The sequence below is a fragment of the Thamnophis sirtalis genome, unplaced genomic scaffold (genome assembly GCF_051295495.1).
Source record: "Thamnophis sirtalis isolate CommonGarterSnake01/CBP01778 unplaced genomic scaffold, rThaSir2_p1.2 scaffold_12, whole genome shotgun sequence".
Taxonomy (NCBI): Eukaryota; Metazoa; Chordata; class Lepidosauria; order Squamata; family Natricidae; genus Thamnophis; species Thamnophis sirtalis.
This window is the reverse complement of record NW_028261392.1, coordinates 29,294,568-29,314,528: the sequence shown is the minus strand read 5'-3', so window position 1 is coordinate 29,314,528 and position 19,961 is coordinate 29,294,568. Positions and strand designations below refer to the sequence as shown.

The 19,961-nt window shown below is 38.6% G+C and overlaps 1 protein-coding gene across 2 annotated transcripts in view; it reads right to left on the bottom strand.

Annotated features, from left to right (window-relative positions):
• Window positions 1-19,961, bottom strand: part of SOX1 (SRY-box transcription factor 1) — a 121,717-nt gene that overhangs the window by 67,644 nt on the left and 34,112 nt on the right. The gene's annotated exons all lie outside the window — the stretch shown is intronic.

Here is a 19,961-nt window from a genome sequence, read left to right as displayed (position 1 = left end):
CTCACATATTCTCGCGCTGCGGGGGGGGGGGGGGAGAAAGAGAGAGAAGCTCGGAAATGAAATTTATTATTGATTTTTTTTAAAAAGGAGAAAGACTTTCTAGACAATTTCAAGTTATTGTTTCTCTCTTGGAAAAACAACAAAACAAAGGCTACAACAGCGACTGAGCAGGGCTTCCCTCCCTCCTACTCCCCCCCTCCAATTCTGGAATATAATGAAGCGCTTTTGTATGTCACTGAACAATACCAAACAAGGAGTCTAATAAATAGCCACTTCCACTCTTGGTCTCCCCCCCCCCCCCTTCTCCTTCAGTCTCGGCGAATAGGACCGAGCAGTTGGTTGGGAAGCAGATGGGACCACGCCGCTTGAAGGAAGAAAGGGGAACTCAGCCCTATCCTCGCCCCCTCCCCCGTTTTTCCTTGGTGGGTCTCCCGTCTTTTTCTCTGGGGTACCTTCTTGGGACGCCCCCCCCCCTGTGGGATTTCCTTTACCTCCCTGGTTGCTCCTATTATATTTTGTTCGGGCTGGCAAGTTAGGATCCCTCTCTACACTCCTTTCTCCGCCTCCCCCCCCCAATACTTTGGCGTCGCCAAAGTCCTGCAGAGGGTCCCCAGCTTCCCTTCTTCGAGAAGAGGGCGTGCTCTGCCGCACTTCGCCGGCTTCTTCCTAGCATCCAGCAACTTCCTGCTGGAGGAAGGAGGGTCTGCCGGGGCTCCGTCGAACCTACGCCTATTGCGGGAAGCGTGGCCCCGGGAGGGAAGCAATAAGGAACTCTAGGGGTCTAACAGTATTCCTGGATGGGCACGAGCACGACTCCGGGAACGGCCCCTGCCTGAACCCAGAGCCTGGTGGGGCAAAGCGACCCCCCTCGGGTTATTCCGCGCTTGATGAAGGGCTACTTTGAACTGGCAACGGGGGTGGGGTAGGGTTCAATAGAAGAGGGCACGGCCGCTGTTGCGAGCCATCCCGAGCGGCGGCGCAGCAGAGGCTCCTCCATCTCCGCGGGGAGGCGGCGTCGGGGAAGTTCGGATGGGAGCTGATTTCTTCCGCCGTCGCCAGCAAAATTTCTAGTGGAAGCCGCTGCTGTTTGGCGCTCTCCCCTATAGCAAGCCTTCCGAAATCCCGAGCTACAACGTTTCCCCCGCACTCTTTTTTTTTAAACCAAGGTGGGCACTTGGGAGTAGCTGCGATCTATATATTTGTGTATATATATATACACACACAAGGAGGTGAGGGAGAAGGAATATATATATATACACACACATACACACTCCTTCTCCCTCACCTTCTCTTTTTCCTTCTCTTTCTTTTGGATCCAAAGCTGCAGTCATCTGAATAGATTTTTTTTATATGTCAAAAGCTAAAAAAAATCTCTCAAAACGAAAAAGGGAAAAAGACATTCTGATTCAAAACACTTTAAAAAAACCGTCATTAAGGCCAATTTTTGATTGCAAAAATTCGGCGCAGGAATCTTGGGGGAAGTTCTGGATTTATGGGACCGCGTGATACACCTTCACCGGCACTTCAGACGAAGGGGATTATTTAAACTCCTCTTCATCCCAGTCAAACCTACACTTGGGAAGTAGACCCCACTATCAAGATTTGGTTCCTGCTACAACCGAATTTCGGTCTGCAGCCCCATTTGCTTTGGAAATCGCCTCCAATCTTGTTTCTGTTTGCAATTCACCAAATGAATCGGGTGCCGCAATTCCAAGCCTGCCATTTACATGTTCCCACTTAAACAGGGAAATACTGAACAGGGAATCGGCGCTGGAGCGAGCTTCTCAGCTTTGCAAGTAGTTGAATGGTGTCCCTCTTCCCCACCTCCACCCCCGCGGCTGTCTCTCTTTTTGTTAAGCGGAGCACCTGTCAGTCAGCTGGCTTTGACAACCTGCCACAATTTTTGTCACTTAATAGTGGGTGTTAGGCTAAGTGCAAAACATTCTGGCAAACAGATGTCAAACCTGCATTTCACACAAACGTGGGTTGTGAAATTGAGTTTGAGCTCAGGCATTTTTTTTTTTTTAAAAGGTGCCAGTGTGTAAACTGTACACAAAAGAAGCACCCTGACCATCTCTGCTTGGCCGTGTTTGTTATTGAAAAGCTGCGTCTTTAGCAACCTAACCTCCAAATTATAGCACCTCCTTCTCACATTTCAGACAGGGAAATAAGAGAACAGTACTGGAGAGTGCGTGTGTGCTCAAAACAAAAGTCCGTAGCTTACCAGAGAAATATTCGGGGAGGGGGAGACAGGGAAAGATCGTCCAAGGGCAGCACGCATTAAAGGGGCTTCAAGATGCATGGTGTGGGCGTGGAGCGGTGGGAAGAGGAGGGTAAAAGGTCCTGGGTTCAAGACCTAGTTTTCTTACGATGATCTTACAAGAGAGAAAAAAAAATCACCGAATATCTCAGTCTGGTAAAAATTTTAAAATTGACTGCCCTCGTCCAATAAAGGCGATGCTTTCGATGGAAGCATGGCTCGTCTGCCAGTTAGGCATTTGGTAGGATTGTCCATTAGCAAGCTTTTGACTGCTCTTTTTGTTTTCGTTGTTCCTATAGGGATCAGAAGGAGAGAGTGCTCCTTGGATTTTCTGCTCACCCATGTGCCAACACCTTGAGCATTTCATTGTGCTCAAAATAATACAAGAATGATGTATGTGGGGATGCTTTGGGATAACGGTTCAAACATGACATGAAAACCAACTGCTTACAGGAGCAGCAAAAGAGGAGAAGTAGGATCAATTTAAGCAGAGGTACATGCATCTATTCTTTTGCAACTGCAAAGTTTAATACCATACGGGGCATAACTTTTTATTTCTTCTTTTATTGGGGAAGGATGAGGAAGAAAGTTAACACTAAAAATACAGGCAGAAATGGTAGGGAATTTTGTCAATTTATCACTGATCCAGAGTAATTTTTATTTCACCTGAGAACTGCTCTGGCTAAATCTGCACCCATGTTCTTTTTAAAAAACTCAGAATAATGAAAGGGTGAATAGAGAAGGCTATTACATGATTTTATTGGAATATCTACAGTAGGAACTACAAATTGAATTTAACATTAGAATTATACTGTGCATTTCTTGTTTCTTGAGATATTTGCATAGCTGTCAGGAGGAACAAACAAGAGCCACATATTTTCCCATCCCTAACTTTTTAAAAAATGGCATCAGTTTGACTTCTTAGCATTGTTTTTGCCATTCTAGCATTTTCTAGTTCCTCAGCATGGTTTTTAAATGTGTGCATTTTGAACCTCTAAGCATGTGCATACATTTGTGTATGAATTTTAAAAATGAGTCTTTTTAATCCTTGTGGTTTAGCTGGTAAACTGGTAGGAAAAGTATTGATCTAGATTAAAGGAATTCTAATATGTGCCATCCCCCTTTTTAAAAGATCAGAAAACATGATTGGAAATGCATAGTTTTGAGTCAATTATGTCCAGAATATATTGCCATGTTCAAAAGACTAGAAAACTTGGGAAATGAAATGCAACTGAAATTATTCTGAATATTATCTCTTGGTGGGGAAACTGATTTCATAAATGCCTTGCCACTTTTTAGATAAATGGTGGAAGTGGCAGGGATCTTAAGGAATTCATTGTGTATTTTTTTAAACCTCCAGAATGTAGACAACTACTTTCATTGATGAGGAAAGCAATGCCCTAATGGCAAAACATTTAACCTCCATTTAGACAGACAAGATTAACCATGACATTTCCAGAGACTGCATTCTAACATGCATGGAGTAAGTCCATTTAAAACAGTGGGGGTTACTTCCAAGGAAACACTGAATATTTCTTGAGACCCAAAAGCAGAACAAATCCTGAAAAGCAATTTAAAAATAAGCATAGAAGCAATTTTTAAGATTAAAGTAGGTTACAGTGGCCCCATCTTAATATAATATTTATTTGAGAGATATGGAGATGAATCTTTCAAGAATATTGTTGAAGGTAAATGTTCTATTTTGGTAAGACTAGAAATCCAAATCAACCTGTGTCCATATCCTCATCACACGGTAAATTCCACGTGGACTCATTCCCAGGGATCCACAATCAATCATTATCCTATTTTTGGCATACTCATATTTGCAAATATATGTTTTTCCACATTCATCTATATGATTTTAACTAATGTTTTGAACACCTGTAGGCATTGGGAACACACAGTTGATTTTACTCAATTGATATTTACTTCCAGGTGAAATGTGATGAGGAACTAAAACCATTTTCTGGCTATATCTGAGGCCATTATTTTTGGAAGGAGGATAGCAAGCTATCTACAAGCAAGTTATTACTTTCTAATTTTATACTTTCATACATATATTACATAAAGAAATACCCCCTCCCAAGAACTGAATTTGGTGAGATTACTAAATATATATTATATGCAGAAAGTGAGTGCACTAAGGCTAGTCCTTATTGAGAGGATATCTGTGGAGATATTTAAATGAGTTCTGTTGTGAGGGAAATTTTCACTGTGGATGTATGCACAGTGAATAATTTGATTTAAAATGAATGTGGCTAAGCTTTGAAATTTTGATTGGTTTTAAATAGTTAAGGAGCAAATTCCATAGCAATCTAATTTTTAAAAATGCCTGATAATATAAACTAAATTTCTTTAAATTCAGTGTCATAAAAGAATCTAAAGGAAAAATAAATAAAATGAAACTTGATCTAAATCTAATAGGAGTAATGTTGCTCTTGAACAATTTAGGGCTATAGAGAAGTGAAAATATATCTGAACATTATCTGCAAAATAAAATTGAAATTGAAAATAACTCATGGATTTGAAGATTTAGGGGTGGGGGCTTAATTTTAGTGGTAGGGCTCTCACTTTGATCATGTAATTATAGGTAACCAGGTTGCCTGGTGCTTTCAATATTTTCATGTGTTTTTTTATTTCATTAAAGAAAAACCCATGTCAAGTATACATAAAATTGTAATGACATCTGGACATGACAGCTCATAATTAGGTCTTCTTGAATTTATTCATCGGGAAATAATCCTAAAATATCAGAGTCAAAGCATGATAAATGACCTTCGACAAACTTCTATGGATACATCAAGGAAGTTTTGTTATAAATTCAATGGGGCTTAGTTCATTAGACTGAACATAGTTTTTGGTTTTAAGACAATCCAAAAGGTGAAGGGCTATAATCTATGTCCTGAAGGCAGTGTTCCCTACTGCTTATGATACTGTTAGTTTCAAAATGTTATCTTTCATGATTCCTCCGCTGTTATGGGATTATTACAGGTAGTCCCTGACTCATAATCACAGTTGGGACCAGAAGTGCCGTTGCTAAACAAGACAGTTGTTAAGTGAGTCATGCTCAATTTTATGATTTATGATCACTCATAATGCAAGATATATGTCCCCCCAGGTGCCCTTCCACATGCCCCCCACGCATATGCGTGCAACCCCCCATGTGCGCTCCACCCCCTACATGTTTGTGTGTGACTCCTGCACTCCCCACCCCTATGCATATATGCAAGTGCCCTCACCCCCGCATACGCACATGACCCCCATGCTCCCCCACCCCCCGCATGTGCAACAGAGATCCAAAAACCAGCTGCCAGTGAAGGTGCATGCACAAGGGTGGTGGAGCTGAGCTCGGGCGAAGGCTCAAATGTCTGCAGAGAGGGCTCTATGCAGACAGGTTCACCATCACGGCCCTATACCATTTCAGACAAATGGTTTCATTTTCAACCTTTTTCTAAGGGATCTCTAACAAGGCATTTTTGGTAGTTGCTTCATATTGAATCAACATTTTCACTGAACTATCAGTTATAATCTCAGTATCTTTTTTCCTGGTGAGTGACAGAACATTTCATTTCATTACTGAAAGCTAGTGTTTTTTGCACCAACGTGCATTACTTTTTCTTTTTAAATTGAACCACCTTTATCTATTTGGTTGATCATTTATTCCACTTTAATCCAATTTAAAGAGAGTCATCTGAAATGCTTCACAATAATTTCTTTCCCATACCCTCAACAATACTAAGAAAATCTATATATTTCCAGTTTGACAAGATGTTGGTAAATCCAAGAAAGAGTTGCCACTTTTTTAAAGATTATCTCTTGTTCAATGGGCAAGAGTATCTCACACAAGGAAGAAGCAGATAAATTAAAGGAAACCTTTCCAAATATAAGGTGTAAAGACATATTACAATGGCAAAGTCACTGTTACTAGTCCTACTTGTAAAATACTGAAATTGTAGAGATTATGGAGGAATCAATACAGACTATAATAAGCCAAAACCATTATTCCTTTTTATAGGAATTTAAATGAAATAGGTACTAATTAGCAATGTGAACTCTGAAATAATGCGTTGAGAGTTCCTTTTCTGCTAAATCAGTGAAGAATTGCTTTAAATAATGTGAAAAATTAAAGGAGGTTAACAAAGTGTTTTTTTCATGTATATTGGCTATGTCAGAGAATATTTAATAAGAGTTCATTGCAATCACCTCACTAGAGATGCAGATCAGGAGCTGGGAGATTAACTTACTTGACTTGAATTTACCTTGATATTCCCAGTTTGGACTGAAATCAATAGAATGTTAATATGATTGGCTGACTGGCTCAATCTCTATATGTCAAAATATATTCATTTATCCATTTATATCATCCCATTATTTAATGATTCTCAGCTGTGTATAATATTGTACATATATTATATTATGTGTCATATGTTAAAATGCATATATTCTTCTTGGCCATAGCCTTATGTTTGGAATGTCTCATGTGTTATGCATATTTTGGCATTGGATAGGCTAAAGAAATAATGCAACATTGGAAGAAGAAATCTACATTTGACATGCAGCAATGGATTTTGGTTATGTCTTGTTTGCAAACATATATTAGTCATTGTTTAAGGCAATATAATAATATTTTAAGCAAAACATTCATTTTTAAAGTTGTTCTGCTTACAATACTGTATAATTGCCTTGCTTTTTCTTTTAAAAGAAAAAGCAAGGGACATATCATTATATTTATCAATATTGTAAGTATATTTCTTCAGTTAATTTACTTAATTTTAAAAAAATGTTGAGTGCCCAAAATTCTCTTCCTCCTAAGCACCATTTCCTTTATTGTAGACCATTCTGGAATCATGTCTCAATTTGCTCCTCATTGTTCTAGGTTTCAGAAATATTAAATCAATTAATAATCTATGGCTACAAATAGCTTTGAAACCCACCAGATCAAGCTCATCTGATCATCTCCATTCTGAAATAGCTGAGGTGGCGCAGTGGTTAGAGTGCAGTACTGCAGACTACTTCAGCTGACTGCTGGCTGCAGTTTGGCAGTTCAAATCTCACCTGCTCAAGGTTGACTCAGTCTTTCATCCTTCCAAGGTGGGTAAAATGAGGACCCAGATTGTTAGGCGAAATACGCTGACTCTGTAAATTGCTTAGAGAGGGCTGTAAAAACACTATGAAGTGGTATATAAATCTAAGTGCTATTGCTATATTAATTACAGCTATATTTTGCATGCCACTGTTTAACTTACATTTTATTCTTCATTTAACATTTTATTCTACTGGATTGCTAATTCCTTTACTAATGTAATAATTTGTTGTAGTTTTGTTATTCCCCTGAGAAATAAAGTGAATATTTTGATGGCATGCTTCCTATTAAAGAGAATATGTAGCATAGTAAAGTCTCCCTCAAATCAAACTTAACTACTGGTGCTTTCATGAATACAGGTGGTTTTTTTGGCAGCAATATAGATGTTATTTGCTCGGCTTTTTCCATTTTTTAAAAAAACATTACTCAGTCTAGCCCGGAGCCCATATATTTTTGGAGGCTCTCATGCATGTATGAACCATTGGTTGGATTCAAATTTTTTTACTACCAGTTCTGTGGGTGTGGTGTGGCTTGGCGGGTGTGGCAGGGGAAGGATACTGTAAAACCTCCATTTCCATCCCACTCCAGGACAAGGATACTGTAAAATTCTCCATTTCCACCCCACTCCAAGGGAAGGATAATGCAAATTCCCAATTTCCTCCCCACCCCACTAACCTGCTTTCCAGCTCCGTTACCCTGTGTAGGGCAACAGAAGAAGACCCAGCCGATCAGCTGGGATGCTGATCAGCTGGGACTTGGGAGGCAGTGAATAGATGGGAGCATAGCCAGCCAGCGGTGATATTTACCGGTTCTCTGAACTACTCAAAATTTCCGCTACCGGTTTGCCAGAACTGGCTGAATACCACCTCCTGGTGTGAGCCAGGCCTGATCTGCTTAGCTTCCAAATAATTGACTACAATACATTAAGATACCTTTAGCTATTGCTTGTAGTTCCTTTAGTGGGTATGTATTAGGAAGTGATTTTGAGTCAGATACTTTAGCACTTTTCAAGGTAAAAAACTAGAAAAGCAAGAAGAGCCATATCAGGAATGGATAGATTTGTTAAACTTTTGTATTTTGCTTCCAACTTTGGCACTGATGGTCCCAAAGTGACAGCCTGCCTATTTATTACATGTAATGTCTATGAATTAAGGCATAAGCTTAAAGAAATGTATTTTCTATAAATTCTCTGGATAAGAAACTTCACAGAATATGGAGCTCATTACTTAAAATAACCAGTTTCAAAACTGGTTATTCCCACTTAAATTTAGCAGGATGCGAAGATCCCCCTCCCCCGCCTTAGCTGTATAAGGTAAGGTATTGTGATGATACCTCCCACCTACCAGACATCTGGAAACTAGCCCTAGTCAACAAACGAGTCCCAGCCACGAAAACTGACACCGGACCCAGAACAACACAGGATACCACCACCAATCACCCTCACCAGACTTAAACCCAAACCCATCCCACAGATGAAATGCAACCACCATCCAGAAGCCAAACCATGACAGCATCACCAACTGCTGCACCCCCTTCACACAAAGCAAACTGACACACACCATGAACACATGGCCAGACCACAAACTCGGAGCCAAACCAAAGCCCGGGATGTTACATCACAGAACTCAGGAGGTTACAACGCAAAGGCTCAGGTTACAATGCAGCCAACCTCCCAGGATGTTGCAGCACAGGACTCAGGATATCAGTACACTAGAGCTCAGGGTACCATCACACAGCCTATTACCCAGGTCGTTACAACATAAAAGACTAATGGGCACACAGTTAGTACCTCAGCCACACAGGATGTTACGAAACAGCTGACTAATCTTTATACATCAACTCTATCAACTAATCAAGATGTAACAACACAACCAACCAACCCACTTACAGCAACAAAGCCAGCCCACATCCCACCAATATTTATAGAAAGACGGCAGCTCTGATCATGCTTTGCTCGCACAAGCACGAAGCTGAAGGCACCAGCCTGAAGATGGCAAATGAGACCTCGTCAAAAAGTCGCCAAGATACTTTCAATCTTACATGGGAAAATACCCGAATACACCAAGATTTGCATACCTGTACCTGTGAAAATCTACAAATATATAATTACACACACACACATACACTGTATCTCTATCTCTATCTCTATCTCTATCTCTATCTCTATCTCTATCTCTATCTCTATCTCTATCTCTATCTCTATCTCTATCTCTATCTCTATCTCTATCTCTATCTCTATCTCTATCTCTATCTCTATCTATCTATCTATCTATCTATCTATCTATCTATCTATCTATCTATCAATCATCTATCTATCTATATCAGAGGTGGGTTGCTACTGGTTTGCACCAGTTTGGGTGAACCAGTAGTAGACATTGGGCCTGGGTCGCCAGACTAGTAGCGATGGCTGCAGGGGTGGGTTTCTCGCCCCGTTCCAACTGGTTTGGTTGGAACGGGGCCGGCAGCATCCTCGTGCATGCGCACGGCGCACGCATGCGTACTAGCATCTGTGCGATGCTCCAGCTGTTCCTGGAGGATCGCGCAGGCGCTGTATGCATCCTGCACATGCGTGGAAGCACAGAACTCGTCAAAACCGGGTAAGGAGCGCGGGCGGGCGGGTGCGCCCTTCGCAGGGACCGCTGCGAACCGGTTGAAACCCACCCCTGGATGGATGGCTGAACACACCCCTGAAGCAGTTCCCCAGTCACCCATGCTATTGCCTGCATGTTTTTTACTCATTTTATAATGTTCTGTGCATTAACCATTAACAGGCAACTGTGCATGAGCAAGCAATGTGTGGCATGTACGCGAAGCGAACCGGCAGTAATGCCAACAGCAACCCACCCCTGATATATATACACATACATCACACACACACACACACACACACACACATATGTACATCACACACACACAAATACACATATACCGTATATACATACATACATACATACAGGGCGGGGCATAACCTTTTCCTAGGGGGTCACAGCAACACTTGTAATAACAACACAAATAATTCATACACCATTCGAAAGCCCATCAAAAACTGAGTTTATTGACACGATTTAATAGTCAGTATGACCACCATTAGCCCTTCGAACAGCATTCAAACGAGGTGGATAAGAACACAACAAATCTTCAAACAGTTCCGTTCGATTTTCAGGGCGGGGCATAACCTTTTCCTAGGGGGTCACAGCAAGATCGACAGCAGTTTACAACTTCCGCGACACCTCATTTTAAAGCCCATAAAAAACTGAATTGAATGAGCTATTAAATGTTAAATTTGTTTTGGTTGAAACTTTGAGAATGAATTTGGAAACTGTGTTGAAAAATCTGGAAAATCGAATGGAACTGTTTGAAGATTTGTTGTGTTCTTATCCACCTCGTTTGAATGCTGTTCGAAGGGCTAATGGTGGTCATACTGACTATTAAATCGTGTCAATAAACTCAGTTTTTGATGGGCTTTCGAATGGTGTATGAATTATTTGTGTTGTTATTACAAGTGTTGCTGTGACCCCCTAGGAAAAGGTTATGCCCCGCCCTGTACATACATACATACATAATACACACACATATATACATACATACTGTACATCATACACATACATGATACACAGATATATACATACATTGCACACACACATGTATACACACACATCACACACATACATACATCATACACACATATACAGTATATTCATATATACATCTCATACACATATGCATACATATATTATACACACATATGCACACACATGAACATATACCCGCACCCATAAAAGTTTGAGTTAGTGTCTCCAACTTCATCTGGACAGCTGCTGTGCAATTCCTTGACAGGTTATCCCAGTTTGGTCTCAAAAAGCCAAGGGTGCAACTTCTTGGAACTGCAATCCTTATACTTTGACATGTACAAGGTTAGCGAAGGCTATTGAGAGCATATTTTTTGTCCCATTTGTTTGAAGAAGGAAAAACTAGTAGCATTACATGTTAGTTCAAGAACTCCAGATAATGTCTTTAACCCCCCCAAAACTCCCCCCCCCAGTAATTGTGAATGCTTACTGCTGTTGTACTACTGGGGAGAAACAGAACGTGATGAAGCTGCCCTTGTATGAATACAGGCTCTTATTTTATGAAGACATAAGAGTACAGTCTACACAGAAATGAAACAAGACCTCTTTTGAATAAAACAATCTGCATAAATGCTTAAAGAAAGCCTATAATTATGATAAAAATGTTGCTCAAAGTTAAAATTATGAAGCAATCAAGATTTATAAACTCATCAACTTTTAATCATACTTTCATCTTCATATATGAATTGTATATGGAACAACATATAACAATATATTTGTTGGGGTGCATTCATGTATTTATTTACCATGCAAAAGTCACTGGATTTTCCTAGGCCCTCCACGTACAAAGGAACACATGCAAATGAGTCATTTTCAGTCATTTCTCATTGCATATTTGCAGACTCTCTACTATACCAAACATTTTGAAAATATGATGCAATTATTTACTATGTTGTAATATTAAATACCTGCAAGCTAGTAATATTTCCATACCTGATCCTAAGAAAATAATAAAGTAAAGCAAGAAAATAAATCGTCAGAAGCTTTCCCTTCAAACTTTTTCAGTATGAAAAAATATATCCAGTAATATAGGCAAATATCAAAACTGTTACATTAGACTTGTACACAGGCGTGATTCACACAGGCATGATGGGGGCAGGCCATGTTTAAAGGGGTCATGTCAACAGCTGCTGCTCCTTATGGGGAGTTTTTAGAAGGGAACAAGCACTGGTACCTGCCTAAGGATATGGTTTGTGGAACTTTGCCTGATCATGCAATACTCTGTGCATCCTCAACATTGTATGAAAAGTCTTTTGAGCTGTGCTTGGAAATGACTGGATGATAACACCAGTTCATTGGAAAACAAACTGGTTAACAACATTTGACCCACTGAGCCATTTAAAACTGATGTGGACAACTGCAATGTAGCATGCCTCAAATCAGAGTCTGGATGCTTTAGATATGGTACTGTGATGATGGAACAAGCAGATGAAGCTTTTAAAATCCATGGTAAAGTTGGACTCTTCAGTTTCACAGAGATCCTTAGACTATTGTTTGCAGTGCATTACAGAAACTAAAAAGATCCCAGAACCAACTCCAGTGCCCTTTTATAGTTCTTTATCCAGTGGTAGATCGCAGTGGTACGCACCGGTACGGGTGTACTGGTGCCTGCCCGATGCACTGGGTACCGTTCCGGTATGGTGCTCTGGAGGGCCCCCCTGAGCTTCAGCGCTTCCGCACAAGCACACAGAGCGCATGGCATCTGTGGGATGCTCCACCGAGCAGTTGGAGCATCACGGAGGCGTCGCAAGAGGTAAGGATGCATATGCACATTGCGCGCGTTCATGTGGTGCACGTCGGGCCCTGTTGCAACCGTATTGGTTGCAACAGGATCCGGAACCGTACTGGTTGCAACAGGATCCGGAACCCACAACTGTCTTTGTCCCATCAGTTCCCAGATTTCCTTTTCAATTACAGTAGTTCATGTTACTCATATGAACCTATCATTTCTATCGCTCATGTCCTTGACAGATAGACACAAATAATTCTGTCATGTCTGGAGTGAGCTTTCACACTAGTATTACATATCAATATATGGCTAACTGAATCAGTGGTGGGATTCAATTTTTTTTACTACTGGTTCTGTGGGCATGGGTTTGTGGGCGTGGCAGGAGAAGAAGGATACTGCAAAATCCCCATTCCCTCCCCACTCTCAAAATTTCTGCTATCGGTACTTCAGAACCTGTCAGACCTGGCTGAATATCACCTCTGATCTGAATATCTATTTATCTTGATCCGATAAATCTCATTTAATATTAAAAAAAAACAATATGGTATAGCACTGCATTAATTTAGTAGAATCTAGACTCAGATCTCCAATCAGCTACAAAACAAGCATGATTTTGGATCATTTTCTTTCACAGTGTTGTTGAAATGATAGAATGGGTGTAGAAGATACATGCGGTTGTAAACATTTGGGATAAAATTGGTAAATGTAATTAAAGACCAAGAAATGTTTAAGTGCAATTCTGTAAAGTCCTAAGGAAACATCTGTGGACATTTGCATAAAGTTCATCCTTGCCCATTGAGGCAGATTTCATTTACTGAAGCAAAAGATGTTTTATTTCATACCATTGAATAGCAATGAGAAAGTTTAAAAATTAAAAGTACCAGCAATTTCATACCACTTCAGTTTAATTACCAGCAGGAATTCCTCAGAATACACTGTTGATTCTAAGTTTTTTTTTATCTTCATGTAAGTGATAGCACACAAAGGGATGCCCACTGCCTTTCACTCTATTTATCTGCTCTAATTTTTCCTTTTCTTTCCTCTGAACAAGGGTTTACTTGCATTTATTGGTTCACAAAGACTAAACAGTTTTAACAACACTACAGGCTGTGTGTAATAGCTTTTCCTGAAAAGCTAGGTAAAGTCAAGTCTATAGATCAAAATAATGAAACAGGCCTCATCTTCTCTGTTGCTCCCCCACTACTTTAGGATAGTATGGAATAAGATCCCTGACAAATCTTATTTGAGAGCAGAATACAAATTTGCATCTTGCTCACTTTACATCTGCACAGAAATCTATAATTATTGACAGTAGTTATTCACATGTTTAGTTCCACTTTTACTAATTGTGTGGCATAAAATTAATTCCAGGAGACACCAATGTTAAAATGAGAAGTATATCTGACCAGTTAGATGATGAGATAGGACACCTGGTGCCATTTATAATTGTGTTGGAATTGGAATGTCAGCAGTTACCATGTTACTGGTCCTATACTGCAAGCCATCAAATTATCCACTAACATAGAAGCCCAAATGCTCTAGAATATCTCTGCCAGTCCATGATAAGGATGGGCAGGATGGGGATCACATGCAGTTTTCCAATTTTCTTCTATAGCATTAGAGCTACTCTGAGATTTTGTCACAGAATCAACATTACATCCTCTCAGTTTCCACAAACCAAAACTAAACTGACTTAACCTGCCAAAAAAACAGGTGAGGGACCTTCATGCACTTGAGAGTTTGAGGCTAGCATATATCACTGAGCATCTTAAACATCAAGTGCCAGCCACTGGACAAATATTCTCAGATGCTTTTCAGCATTGGGATCAGTCTTACCAAACAGTAAGTACAGAGGCAAAAATGGAGTTGCCATTGAAAAGTCTATTTTTGTACATGTGCATCAAATATAAAACAGTAAAGAATAAATGGGAATCTACTGAGGAATTATCACTTACCAATACCTGAAAATCATTATTAGGATCATGTTAATTTTTCAGCTATAGGCACTGAGAAATAAGACTGTTACCTTTTCATAAATCAAAATTAATTCTCTAATGTTGCTAATGTTATACTTTTAAAAGCTATTTGTAGTACAGATAGCAAGAAACCGTTGCTCCGTGCTTCTGGAAATTTAATTAAATGTTCAAGTCCCTGATGGCTTTTAAAGAACAGCCTTTCAAACTGTGGTTTAAACCTCAGCAAATAAACTTGATTTTAACTTGACATTTACACTGGGACTTGAAGATTCCCCAGGAGAATGATCTATGTCGATTCCTGTTTCATGTTTCTTTTGGGGACCCTGAAGTCAATTTTGATTCTATTGACCCTTGCTCAGGTCATTTACTCCCACTTGGATGCGATTAGTGGGTATTCCTCAGGTTTCTGTGGGGTGTCTTTCAGCCTTACCGAGAAAACCTTTAAGCAGGCACGCAGGGAAGAGCCTTTCATCATTCGGATCTAAGATGTGGCAAGTCATTTAGTAAAAGTGGGCAGATTCCAAATGTCATTTTCTTTTGCTGAGATACAATCATCAGTTTTGAGCTAAAACTATATGAAGCAATGGAGCAAAGGCAGTGATCAGTGCAAAGTAAATTGCAAGATGATTACTTAGATTCTGTTAAATGATGCTGGGCGGGGGGGGGGGGGGGAACAATGTAAGCAGCTGAACATTGCTGAGATTTCTTTCCTGAGAAAGAGATATACGTATACTTCAAAATCTGTTCAACAGGTTAGGAGGTATTCTAATATTTTCCAGAATAATCTAAAGCATAAGCATTACTTGATATAACACTTAAATGTTCAAAAATATTTACATTTTCTAGATTGTAAGCCTAATGAACAAATTGGGAAAATGTAAGGTAAAAGTCTCTGAAACATGTTTATATAATAGCTTCTGTGTTTTCTACATGAGCAACATTACTATGTCATAAAGAGGACTGCAAACCGTGCAAATCATACCCTTTCTATTCTGCAGTGTATGCCTTAAAAGGTGCGAGTGTTACATTAATAGCATGTGCCGTGAATATGAGCTGAGTATTAGATGTGGTTATATTGTTTCTTGTTGTGGTACTGTAGTAAAAGTTTCAATTGGTGCAAGATAAACATATAAATGTTTTTTTTAATTTCTAAATATCAACCAATTAGTGGATAATTTAATTCAACCAATTAAAGTATTTTAAATTCACTAACCATTTAGCTTGACTTGATTAATGTACATATTTATACTTTCAAAACCAACTAACTTTTGAGATAATTAAGTGTCATATTCTTGCAATTATTATTATCACTGCTAGAAAGAAAGCTATCTTTATTTTCTTTTTCATTCCCTACCTTAAGAAGTGACATAAAGAATCAATAAATGCACATGCTCTTGTTTCATTATAATCTTTGTTAGTGAATTAGGTAACAGTTTTAGTTGATTAACTTACTGAAACTGATCTCTAGATAAACATTATACTGTATCTGCACACAAATAAGTCCATTATGATGAGTAGGCGTTACTTTCATCCAGTAACATCCACAGATTGGTGTATGAATCAAAAAATTCAGTGGTTGCAAGCATGATTATATCCTTGCCTTTTTGTACATTGAGCCAATACCAACTTCCATTTTTTAAATAAAAAATAAGAGACTGTCCTGTACTGCCCAATTGTAATTAATGTAATTATTTTGAGGGGAAAATGCATTTCCTATTGGATAACCAGTATTCACTACCTGAACTGACTGCTAGTGCAAAGCAGTCCTACAGGAATTCAAAATAATAATAATTAGATCAGACAGTTCAGATCAGATCAGAAAAGAAAAAGTGCTTAGTGCTTTAGACCAGGGGTCTCCAACCTTGGCAACGTTAAAACTTGTGGACTTCAATGCCCAGAATACTTCAGCCAGCTGTGCTTTGCTGGCTGAAGAATTCTGGGAGTTGAAGTTCACAGCTCTTAATGTTGCCATGGTTGGAGACTCCTGTTTTAGACTACATGGCAATATAGGAAGGACTTATTGGCAACTTCTCCAACCAAATGTGTATTTTCCTGTTATTACAGTGCAGCTGCAGAATACAGCTGCAAGATCCTGGAAATAGTTTTAATTTCTTTAAGAAATTGTCCAACAGGGTCATGTCCATGTCCATGACTGTTCAGAAGCACCTTTCCCCTTCCCAATCAAAGTGTAACACAACATAGTTAGAAAAGCACAAACAACTGAATTCTTCAGCTTTAGTACAAACACTCATCAGCAAGACAAGAAACATCTGGCTTCTTAATGGCTCATTTTATTTAGCACACAGTATGGCACTTGCTTACTTGGGTGCAATTGGAGCAAGAGTGCTCTAATATAAAGGTAAAATCTCCTTGAATTCAAGTCTGGTGACCTCATGGACACATTCATGTGGTTTCTTTCTCAGTAGTACAGAAGACTTTTGTCATTATGTTTTTCCAGGATGTGTTTTTTAAAAACTTTGGAAACCTTGGAATTCCTTGGCCATTTTCTTTCCAAGTATTAAACAAATATGAGCAGTGGTGGGATTCAGCCACTTCACATCACTTTGGGGGAACTGGTTGTTAACATTCTGAGCAGTTTAGTGAACTGGTTGTTGGAAGAAATCATTAGGGCAGAGAACCAGTTGTTAAATTATTTGAATCCCACCACTGAATATGACCCTGCTTAACTTCCAAACATAAACCAGGTAATCCACTGCTGCCACCAACTGAGGTCCTCCATGAGGGGATTGGACATCTGAATTTGAATTATGTGAATATCACGCAAAGGTTCAATTTTCAGTGCTACTCTACATAATTGATTATATTTATTTTTGACGTATCTAGACATAGAACCTCAGAGTTTCTGCTATAACTTACCAGCTTTTAAACAGCTTCTCATTTTGCTTTCCTATAGTCTCTTTACATGCCCAGTGCTGTGGCATGTTTCTGAACAATACACATCTTTGCATCCTTCCATTAATGTCACTGATGATTTCGGCCAAGAGGTATCCCTTAGAGAGCTGCTTTCAGGGTAGGTGTGAATACAATTCATAGATTTGTCTTAATATAAATAAATTGCATGGAGCTGTCAGTGCTACTGCTGAGGTATCGCATGAATGTCTGAAGAAAATAACTATAGTTATTATGATGAATTCTAGTCTTTGACCTTAATAGCTACGTTTTTGCAGCTAATAAAGTTGTGAAGCTTTTATGTGAAAAATATAAACCAGGCACTCTAACATTTACACATGAATAAATGAATGTTGGTGAATTCAGTATTTTTGCTTAAACCTCAACAATTCAGCACCCATACAAGCAGTTGTGGCATTGCATAATGCCAAAAAAAGTCACCATGACAGAGAAAAATCAGTCAACACTCAGTGTTTTTATAGACTGCTTGGGAGTATTTTTATTGCTCTTCAGGTTACAATGGCACTTAATGGCCTGCATGTCTGAAATTTATATTCTGTTCACATGATTACATATGTCATCTTCTATCACTGCTTTTTTTCTTTTTCTTATATAAATCTCCAGATATCACATACCATGATGTATAAAAATTATAGTGTTCAACAATATTTTAAAACACAAACACACAGTTGAAAAAACTTGAATTTCCCATGGTAGCCTTGGGGAAAGCTTTTGATATAGTTCACCATATTTTCTTTTGGAAAATTACATTTTCTTTTATGTTGGAGATGTATTTGAGGCAATATTTACATGCATTATATGGATTTGTTCTAGAACTGTTTCATTCTGATCTAATATTCAAATTACTATTAATATAATTATGGGAAGAGAGGGGAAAGTTGAAATATGTTAACGTGATGCTAAACTATATAAAAACTTTATCATGAATTTATCAATTCATGAAAAACTTTGGAGTTACTGAGCATAAGTACAAAAAGGTTAAAATTAGCGAAATTCCATTCTTTTGGCTAATTCATCACCAAATTTACTTGTCCAGAAATGCCTTTGGTCAGCCAGACAGTATCACAAGTGTCAGGAAACTATTCTAAAAAAACACCATATTAACATTGCAAAGGCTGGATTCTATTAGTGAAGGGAAGCTTCCTGTTTCTCTTCTTCCTCTACCAACACAGTCATCAATATCATTTGTCATATAGAGACATAGGCTGAAACTGGCTGTTATGAGAGATAGCAGCCCCTTCCTCCTTCCTTTTCTGGAACAGGTAGTGAAATGAAAAATGATGTCATCATGATTATTTTCTCCCCAGCTATAGGGTCTTTTAATAAAATGAAATGGGGCTGGAAAAAATTGGAATGTAATGTTTCATAATTTTTTGGGTAAAACTATATATTTTTGCATGCTTATTTTTTTTTGTTACTAGTGACAATGCCACATGGAATTATTTTGTTTTCTTCCACATTACTGCTCTCTGTCTCTTTCTCTGTCTGTCTGTCTCTGTCTCTGTCTCTGTCTCTGTCTCTGTCTCTGTCTCTGTCTCTGTCTCTCTCTCTCTCTCTCTCTCTCTCTCTCTCTGTGTAAAGAAAGAAAAAGAGATCTGTGCGTGCTATTTTAGCAACAGCTACTATAATTATTTGCAGTAATTTTGGTTTTCATTTTATTCACACTCATTTCTTATAATTTGTGTTGAACTTAAGGTAGCTTTTCTTTGAATAATCAGATGATTGGCCTGATAATATAATATTGTTATATTATAACAGTAATATAAGAGGGCAATACTGGGTTTACAGAACTGTTTCTAGTCAAAAATATCAGTTGGTAAACAGTGCTACAACGATAATGTTTAAACTGGCTATTACAGGTTATTTATCTGAAATGTATTCATGTATAATAGATTTACTTTTTATTTTGTTTCCCCAAAAGTCTTGTGTGGGCAGGGTATTATTTTCTCTATTTTTAAAACCAGAAAGTGAAAGGAAAAGGTAGAATGAATTGCTAACAGAACCCACTTTAACAATCTGGTGAGATAGGTATTTAATATCCCTGTTTTTCAGGCAAAACTTAAAATCTAGAGAGAAAATCTGAAAAAAGGCACGAATGATTATTAGCTAACCAACTTAACCATCTGAAAAACAAATGACCCTTTTCTATCTGTTCAATATATCAATGAAAGGGTGTGATGTAAATTATAAAAAAGAAATGGTAACTATTCATAACTATGTAAATATTCAAGACTGCCTGCTTAAAATTAAATTAAATGTGACAAATGACAACACATTTTTCCTTCAGATTTATAGCTTTGGCAGTTTTCCAGGTTTTGATTTCCAAGTATCTATTTTTCATTCATACTGATTT